Source organism: Triticum dicoccoides, chromosome 2A, assembly GCF_002162155.2.
Source record: "Triticum dicoccoides isolate Atlit2015 ecotype Zavitan chromosome 2A, WEW_v2.0, whole genome shotgun sequence".
NCBI classification, from domain to species: domain Eukaryota; kingdom Viridiplantae; phylum Streptophyta; class Magnoliopsida; order Poales; family Poaceae; genus Triticum; species Triticum dicoccoides.
In genome coordinates this window covers 147,043,033-147,052,848 of record NC_041382.1, presented here as the reverse complement: position 1 = coordinate 147,052,848, position 9,816 = coordinate 147,043,033, and the positions used below count along the sequence as shown (strand labels likewise).

Here is a 9,816-nt window from a genome sequence, read left to right as displayed (position 1 = left end):
AGTGCCACGTGGCGCGACGGGATAGGGCGAGGGGGCGACGGCGGATGTGTCCGGCGCCGGGCGGACGTGTCCGGCGCGGCGCGGGGGCGATTTAGGGTTTCGGAGAGGGAGAGAGATCCGAATTTCGGGGGGGGGGGCTTTATATAGGCATAGAGGGAGCTAGGAGAGTCCAAATGAGGTGCGGTTTTCGGCCACGCGATCGTAATCGAACGCTCTAGGACATGGAGCAGAGTTTGGTGGGTTTTGGGCCAAATTGGAGGGGTGTTGGGCTGCAACACACACGAGGCCTTTTCGGTCCCTCGGTTAACCGTTGGAGTATCAACCGAAGTCCAAATGGTACGAAACTCGACAGGCGGTCTACCGGTAGTAAACCAAGGCCGCTTGGCAAGTCTCAGTCCAATCCGGAAATGTTTAATCCCCACACACGAAAGAAAGCTAGAAATTACCACCGGAGGAGAACGAAGCGCCGGAATGCAAAACGGACAACGGGGAAAATGCTCGAATGCATGAGACGAACATGTATGCAAATGCAATGCCCATGATGACATGATATGAGATGCATGACAACGATAACAACACACGGAGACAAAACCCGAACCCGAGAAATAAGTATAAGTTAACGCCGGAAACGGCAAGAGTTGGAGTACAAATTGGGAAAGTTACATCCGGGGTGTTACATGCCGCGCCTGCCGCCACGGCCCAAGGGGCCTTTTTTGTCAAATTCATCTGCATGTGATCCTTTTTGGCAATTCGCTCGCATAGGTTGTCTCTTTCGATAAAAAATCTGAGTTCTCTATATATACACCTCACCATAGACTTCCACCCTTCACAAGTCAGAACCCAACTTGCAAACCATACACGACAATGCCCTGCCATGGCCATCACCACCACCAACGATGCCGCCGCGCCAACCCATGCCGCGAACGGCACGGGCAACCAGGCCGGCCGCGACCACGTGGTCCTGTTCCCGTTCATGGCCAAGGGCCACACCCTGCCACTGCTTCACTTCACCAGGGTGCTCACCGAGCACCAAAAGAACCTCCGCATCACCATGATCGTCACGCCCGCCAACCTCGCCTTCGCCCGCAGCCGCCTCCCGGTGTCGGTGCGGCTCGCCGTTCTCCCGTTCCCGTCACTGCCGCCACTGCCATCCGGCGTCGAGTCCACGGACACCCTGCCTGGCCCGGACCTATACCCGATGTTCCTGCGCGCCACGGCGCTCCTGCGGGAGCCCTTCGTGGAGTTCTGATACGTCTCCAACGTATCTATAATTTTTGATTGTTCCATGCTATTATAGTATCTGTTTTGGATGTTTATGGGCTTTATTATACACTTTTATATTACTTTTGGGACTAACCTATTAACCCAGAGCCTAGTGCCAGTTTCTGTTTTTTCCTTGTTTTAGAGTATCGCAGAAAAGGAAAATCAAATGGAGTCCAATTGACCTGAAACTTCACGAAACTTATTTTTGGACCAGAACAAGCCCACGGAGTATCGGAGATGGACAAGGAGAGTCCCGGGCTGCCCACGAGGGTGGGGGCGCGCCCACCCCCCTACGCGCGCCCCCCTGCCTCGTGGACAACCCAGAGATCCACCGACGTACTTCTTCCTCATATATATATACCCATATACCCTAAAAACTTTGGGGAGCACAATAGATCGGGAGTTCCACCGCCAGAAGCCTCTGTAGCCAATGAAAACCAATCTAGACCCGTTCCGACACCCTGCCGGAGGGGGCAATCCCTCTCCGGTGGCCATCTTCATCATCCCGGCGCTCTCCATGATGAGGAGGGAGTAGTTCTCCCTCAGGACTGAGGGTATGTACCAGTAGCTATGTGTTTGATCTCTCTCTCTCCCTCTCTCGCTCTCATGTTCTTGAGGTGATACGATCTTGATGTCTCACGAACTTTGCTATTATAGTTGGATCTTACGATGTTTCTCCCCCTCTACTCTCTTGTAATGGATTGTGTTTTCCTTTTGAAGTTATCTTGTCAGATTGAGTCTTTAAGGATTTTAGAACACTTGATGTATGTCTTGCGTGGGATACCCGTGGTGACAATGGGGTACTCTATTGATCCACTTGATGTATGTTTTGGTGATCAACTTGCGGGTTTCGCCCATGAACCTATGAATAGGGGTTGGCACATGTTTTCGTCTTGACTCTCCGATAGAAACTTTGGGGCACTCTTTGAAGTACTTTGTGCTGGTTTGAATAGATGAATCTGAGATTGTGTGATGCATATCGTATAATCATACCCACGGATACTTGAGGTGACATTGGGGTATCTAGGTGACATGAGGGTTTTGGTTGATTTGTATCTTAAGGTTTTATTCTAGTACGAACTCTATGATAGATTGAACGAAAATAATAGCTTCACGTTATTTTACTACGGTCTCTTGAATAGCTCGATCAGAAAGGATAACTTTGAGGCTGTTTCGTACCCTACCATAATCACTTCGTTTGTTCTCTGCTATTATTGACTTTGGAGTGACTCTTTGTTGCATTTTGAGGGATAGTTATATGATTCAATTATGTTATTATTGTTGAAAGAACTTGCACTAGTGAAAGTATGAACCCTAGGCCTTGTTTCAACGCATTGCAATACCGTTTACGCTCACTTTTACCATTAGTTACCTTGCTGTTTTTATATTTTCAGATTACAAAAACCTTTATCTACCATCCATATTGCACTTGTATCACCATCTCTTCACCGAACTAGTGCACCTATACAATTTACCATTGTATTGGGTGTGTTGGGGACACAAGAGACTCTTTGTTATTTGGTTGCAGGGTTGCTTGAGAGAGACCATCTTCATCCTACGCCTCCTACGGATTGATAAACCTTAGGTCATTCACTTGAGGGAAATTTGCTATTGTCCTACAAACCTCTGCACTTGGAGGCCCAACAACGTCTACAAGGAGAAGGTTGTGTAGTAGACATCAAGCTCTTTTCTAGCGCCGTTGCCGGGGAGGTTAGCGCTTGAAGGTATATCTTTAGATCTTGCAATCGAATCTTTTTGTTTCTTGTTTTAGCACTAGTTTAGTTTATAAAAGAAAACTATAAAAATGGAATTGAGTTTACCTCATACGCTTCATCTTTTTAATATCTTTCGTGAGTATGATGGGAAGGAAAATTGTGTCAAAGTGTTAGAAGAAGAATGCATTAGAATGTTTGACACTAAATATTTGAATGATGAGCATGATTGCAATGTTGTTAGTATGAATTCTTTGAATATCCATGATACTAATGATATGCAAAGCCACAAGCTTGGGGATGTTATGTTTGATGAAGATGATATTTTTTGTGCCCCAAGTTTTGATGAGCAAATCTATTATGATGAAAGCATGCCCCCTATTTATGATGATTATTGTGATAACTTGTATGCTATAAAGAATAATTATATCCATGAAACTTGTCATCATGATTTATCTTTCAATTGGATTATGCCTCACATGATAGTTATTTTGTTGAGTTTGCTCCCACTACTATTCATGAGAAGAAATTTGCTTATGTGGAGAGTAATAAAAATTCTATGCTTGTAGATCATGAAAAGAATGCTTTATGTGATGGTTATATTGTTGAATTCATTCATGATGCTACTGAAATTTATTATGAGGGAGGAATATATGCTTTTACATATTGCAAGAATATCAAGTTTCCTCTCTATGTGCTTAAAGTTTTAAAGTTATCCTTGTTTTACCTTCCTATGCAAGTTGATTCTTGTTCCCACAAGTTGTTTGCTCACAAAATCCCTATGCACAGGAAGTGTGTTAGGCTTAAATGTGCTAGTCATATTCTTCAAGATGCGCTCTTTATGTTACAATTCTTATTTTTTATGTGAGCATCATTGAAATCATCATGCCTAGCTAGGGGCATTAAACGATAGCGCTTGTTGGGAGGCAACCCAATTTTTATTTTTTCCTTGCTTTTTTCTCCCTTTTAGCAATAAAGAATTCATCTAGACTCTGTTTAGATGTGGTTTTATGTTTTTAATTAGTGTTTGTGCGAAGTAAAACCGTTGGGAAGACTTGGGGAAAGTCTTGTTGATCTTGCTGTAAAAAAACAGAAACTTTAGCGCTCACGAGAATTGCTGCCATTTTTTATTGGAGAGCGATATTTAGTTAATTCTTTTTGAAGATGATTAATAGATAAATTCCTCACGTCCAGAAATTTAATTTAGAATTTTTGGGGTTCCATAAGTATACGTTTGATACAGATTACTACAGACTGTTCTGTTTTTGACAGATTCTGTTTTCTATGTGTTGTTTGCTTATTTTGATGAATCTATGAGTAGTATCGGAGGGTATGAACCATAGATAAGTTGGAATACAGTAGATATTACACCAATATGAATTTAGAATGAGTTCATTACAGTACCTAAGTGGTGATTTATTTTCTTATACTAACGGAGCTTACAAGTTTTCTGTTAAGTTTTGTGTTGTGAAGTTTTCAGGTTTTGGGTAAAGATTCGATGGACTATGGAATAAGGAGTGTCAAGAGCCTAAGATTGGGGATTACCAAGGCAACCCAAGATAATATTCAAGGACAACCAAAAGCCTAAGCTTGGGGATGACCCGGAAGGCATCCCCTCTTTCGTCTTCGTTCATCGGTAACTTTACTTGGAGCGTCATTTTATTTTATTTAGTTTTGCTTGCTGCTTGAATAAAATACCATGATCTGAAATTCTTAAATGTTAGAGAGTCTTCATATAGTTGCATAATTATTCCACTACTCATTGATCTTCACTTATATCTTTTGGAGTAGTTTGTTGTTGCTCTAGTGCTTCACTTATATCTTTTTAGAGCACGGTGGTGGTTTTATTTTATAGAAATTAATGAACTCTCATGCTTCACCTATATCATTTTGAGAGTCTTTAGAACAGCATGGTAGTTTGCTTTGGTTATGAAACTAGTCCTAATATGATGGGCATCCAAGAGGGATATAATAAAAACTTTCATATAGAGTGCATTGAATACTATGAGAAGTTTGATACTTGATAATTGTTTTGAGATATTAAGATGGTGATATAAGAGTCATGCTAGTTGAGTAGTTGTGAATTTGAGAAATACTTGTGTTGAAGTTTGTGATTCATGTAGCATGCACGTGTGGTGAACCGTTATGTGATGAAGTCGGAGCATGATTTATTTATTTATTGTCTTCCTTATGAGTGGCGGTCGGGGACGAGCGATGGTCTTTTCCTACCAATCTAACCCCCTAGGAGCATGCGTGTAATATTTTGTTTCATTAACTAATAGATTTTTGCAATAAGTATGTGTGTTCTTTATGACTAATGTTGAGTCCATGGATTATACGCACTCTCACCCTTCCACCTTTGCTAGCCTCTCTAGTACCGCGCAACTTTCGCTGGTATCTTACACCCACCATATACCTTCCTCAAAACAGCCACCATACCTACCTATTACGGCATTTCCATAGCCATTCCGAGATATATTGCCATGCAACTTTCCACCGTTCCGTTTATTATGACACGCTTCATCATTGTCATATTGCTATGAATGATCATGTAGTTGACATTGTATTTGTGGCAAAGCCACCATTCATAATTCTTTCATACATGTCACTCATGCATCATTGCACATCCCGGTACACCGCCGAAGGCATTCATATAGAGTCATATCTTGTTCTAAGTATCGAGTTGTAATTCTTGAGTTGTAAGTAAATAAAAGTGTGATGATCATCATTATTAGAGCATTGTCCCAGTGAGGAAAGGATGATGGAGATTATGATTCCCCCACAAGTCGGTATGAGACTCCGGACGGAAAAAAGAAAAAAAAGAAAGGCCAAAAAAAGAGAGAAGTCCCAAAAAAACAAAAAAATGAGAGAAAAAGAGAGAAGGGGCAATGCTACTATCCTTTTACCACACTTGTGCTTCAAAGTAGCACCATGATCTTCATGATAGAGAGTCTCCTATGTTGTCACTTTCATATACTAGTGGGAATCTTTCATTATAGAACTTGGCTTGTATATTCCAATGATGGGCTTCCTCAAAATGCCCTAGGTCTTCGTGAGCAAGCGAGTTGGATGCACACCCACTTAGTTTGTTTTTGAGCTTTCATACACTTATAGCTCTAGTGCATCCGTTGCATGGCAATCCCTACTCACTCACATTGATATCTATTGATGGTCATCTCCATAGCCCATTGATACGCCTAGTTGATGTGAGACTATCTTCTCCTTTTTGTCTTCTCCACAACCACCATTCTATTCCACCTATAGTGCTATGTCCATGGCTCACGCTCATGTATTGCGTGAAGATTGAAAAAGTTTGAGAACATCAAAAGTATGAAACAATTGCTTGGCTTGTCATCGGGGTTGTGCATGATTTAAATATTTTGTGTGATGAAGATGGAGCATAGCCAGACTATATGATTTTGTAGGGATAACTTTCTTTGGCCATGTTATTTTGAGAAGACACGATTGCTTTGTTAGTATGCTTGAAGTATTATTATTTTTATGTCAATATTACACTTTTGTCTTGAATCCTATGGATCTGAATATTCTTGCCACAACAAAGAGAACTACATGGATAAATATGTTAGGTAGCATTCCACATCAAAAATTCTGTTTTTATCATTTACCTACTCGAGGACGAGCAGGAATTAAGCTTGGGGATGCTGATATGTCTCCAACGTATCTATAATTTTTTATTGTTCCATGCTATTATATTATCTATTTTGGATGTTTATGTGCTTTATTATACACTTTTATATTATTTTTGGGACTAACCTATTAACCCAGAGCCCAGTGCCAGTTTCTGTTTTTTCCTTGTTTTTGAGTATCGCAGAAAAGGAAAATCAAATGGAGTCCAATTGACTTCAACTTCATGGAACTTATTTTTGGACCAGAAGAAGCCCACGGAGTATTGGAGATGGACCAGGAGAGTCACGGGCTGCCCACAAGGGTGGGGGGCGCGCCCCTGCCTCGTGGACAGCCCGGAGATCCACTGACGTACTTCTTCCTCCTATATATACCCATATACCCTAAAAACTTTGGGGAGCACAATAGATCGGAAGTTCTGCCGCCAGAAGCCTCCGTAGCTACCAAAAACCAATCTAGACCCATTCCGGCACCCTGCCGGAGGGGGCAATCCCTCTCCGGTGGCCATCTTCATCATCCCGGCGCTCTCCATGATGAGGAGGGAGTAGTTCTCCCTCAGGGCTGAGGGTATGTACCAGTAGCTATGCGTTTGAACTCTCTCTCTCTCTCTCTCGTGTTCTTGAGGTGATACGATCATGATGTATCACGAGCTTTGCTATTATAGTTGGATCTTATGATGTTTCCCCCCCTCTACTCTCTTATAATGGATTGAGTTTTCCCTTTGAAGTTATCTTATCAGATTGAGTCTTTAAGGATTTGAGAACACTTGATGTATGTCTTGCGTGGGATACCTGTGGTGACAATGGGGTATTCTATTGATCCACTTGATGTATGTTTTGGTGATCAACTTGTGGGTTCCGCCCATGAACCTATGCATAGGGGTTGGCACACATTTTCGTCTTGACTCTCCGGTAGAAACTTTGGGGCACTCTTTGAAGTACTTTGTGTTGGTTTGAATAGATGAATCTGAGATTGTGTGATGCATATCGTATAATCATACCCACGGATACTTGAAGTGACATTGGAGTATCTAGGTGACATTAGGGTTTTTGTTGATTTGTGTCTTAAGGTGTTATTCTAGTACAAACTCTATGATAGATTGAACAGAAAGAATAGCTTCATGTTATTTTACTACGGACTCTTGAATAGATCGATCAAAAAGGATAACTTTGAGGTGGTTTCATACCCTACCATAATATCTTCGTTTGTTCTCCGCTATTAGTGACTTTGGAGTGACTCTTTGTTGCATGTTGAGGGATAGTTATATGATCCAATTATGTTATTATTGTTGAGAGAACTTGCACTAGTGAAAGTATGAACCCTAGGCCTTGTTTCAACGCATTGCAATACCGTTTACGCTCACTTTTACCATTAGTTACCTTGCTGTTTTTATATTTTCAGATTACAAAAACCTTTATCTACCATCCATATTGCACTTGTATCACCATCTCTTCGCCGAACTAGTGCACCTATACAATTTACCATTGTATTGGGTGTGTTGGGGACACAAGAGACTCTTTGTTATTTAGTTGCAGGGTTGCTTGAGAGAGACCATCTTCATCCTATGACTCCTACGGATTCATAAACCTTAGGTCATTCACTTGAGGGAATTTTGCTACTGTCCTACAAACCTCTGCACTTGGAGGCCCAATAACGTCTACAAGAAGAAGGTTGTGTAGACTATGGTAGACATCAAGTTCATGGCGTCGCTCCCGGCCCCGCCGCTCGTGCTCATTTCCGACTTCTTCCTCGGGTTCACGCACCGCATTGCGGCCGACGCAGGCGTCCGCCGCATCGTGTTCCACGGCATGTCCTGCTTCTCCATGGCCACCTGCATATCGCTCATCCCGAGCCCACCGCCGTCCAGCGCCCAGCACGGCGCAAGCTTCCATGTGTCCCGCATGTCGGAATACGTAAGGATCATGGCTACGGATGTCCCGGACACGATCGCCAAGATCGCCGATGCCGAGGATCCAGTGACACGGTTCCTTATCGATGACATCGACGACTATGATGGGCACAACTGGGGCGTCCTGGTCAACAGCTTCGCCATGTTGGAGGAGTACTACGTATCGGCCTTCATGTCGTTCTACCAGCCAGACGCGCGTGCCTGGCTGGCTGGCCCTCTGTTTCTCGCCGCCGGTGACATGCCGGAGCATGTGGAAGAGCAGGACCCCAAGGGGTGCCTCGCCTGGCTCGACGAGATGGCGGTGCGATCGGAGTCAGTGATCTACGTGTCATTTGGCACGCAGGCCCATGTCTCTGATGAGCAGCTCGACGAGCTGGCGCTCGGGATGGTGCGGTCCGGCCACCCCTTTCTCTGGGCCGTCCGGTCCGGCACGTGGTCGCCGCTGGTGGACGCGGGGCCACACGGAAGGATCGTCCGCAGGTGGATCCCACAGAGGAGCGTGCTAGCTTGTTAGACTGTATAGCCTCCGTATTCATACGTGTATATTGTAATGTTGTATCCCACTCATTTAAACTAATAATGAGTATCCCACTCATTTATAAACTAATAATGAGGCTGGGCAACTCGCTCCCAGGGCGCTCCCTCGATGGCAAGATTCGTTGACCGTTCGATTTTAGTCAACCCGGTCTTTTTTTGTTCTTGTCCGTTCGATGGTCGTTGCGTTTTCACTTGTGCGTTTTCACCCGCCGGTAGATCTTGGCCAGCGGATGACATGTGGGCTCGGGCCGAATTCCATTGGCTGGGTGCCAGCTTGTTGGGTGCATGGGGCAGCCTGTCCTGCTGCGCTGCGTGCATGCGAGGAAGTCCCGGTCGCGGGCGCTGCGCGCTGCTCCTCGCGTTTTGCGCCTGCGCTTGTGCTGTCCTCATGACGGGTGGGCCAGTGCTGGCCCCGGTCCCGGTCATCAGCTGCAGTGATTACATGTCTCGTGTATACGATATTTCCTCGTTACCTCGGTCAACTGCTCCTGGCCCGGCGCTCCTCACGCGCTTCCCGCGTCGTGCATCGTGGGGAGTTACTGCCTCCTGTGTCAGCTACAGAGGGGTGGGTCGATGATGTGCACCCGGATTGTGCACACGCATTTGTACTAGCGCGATGATGTGTGGGCCGCCGCTGCTCCGGTCCCGCTCGTCGGCTGCTACTCCTGTGTCTAGTGCGCGTGTACGCCTTTCCTGTGCGTGGTGTTGCCTCTCGTCTGCTTTTGGACTTTGGAGAGAGAGGATAGACTG

At 44.5% G+C, this 9,816-nt stretch overlaps 1 pseudogene; it reads left to right on the top strand.

The window, feature by feature from the left end:
• The first annotated feature begins 874 nt into the window (after window positions 1–874).
• LOC119357746 lies at window positions 875–9,043 on the top strand (annotated as a pseudogene).
• The last annotated feature ends 773 nt before the right edge of the window (window positions 9,044–9,816 follow it).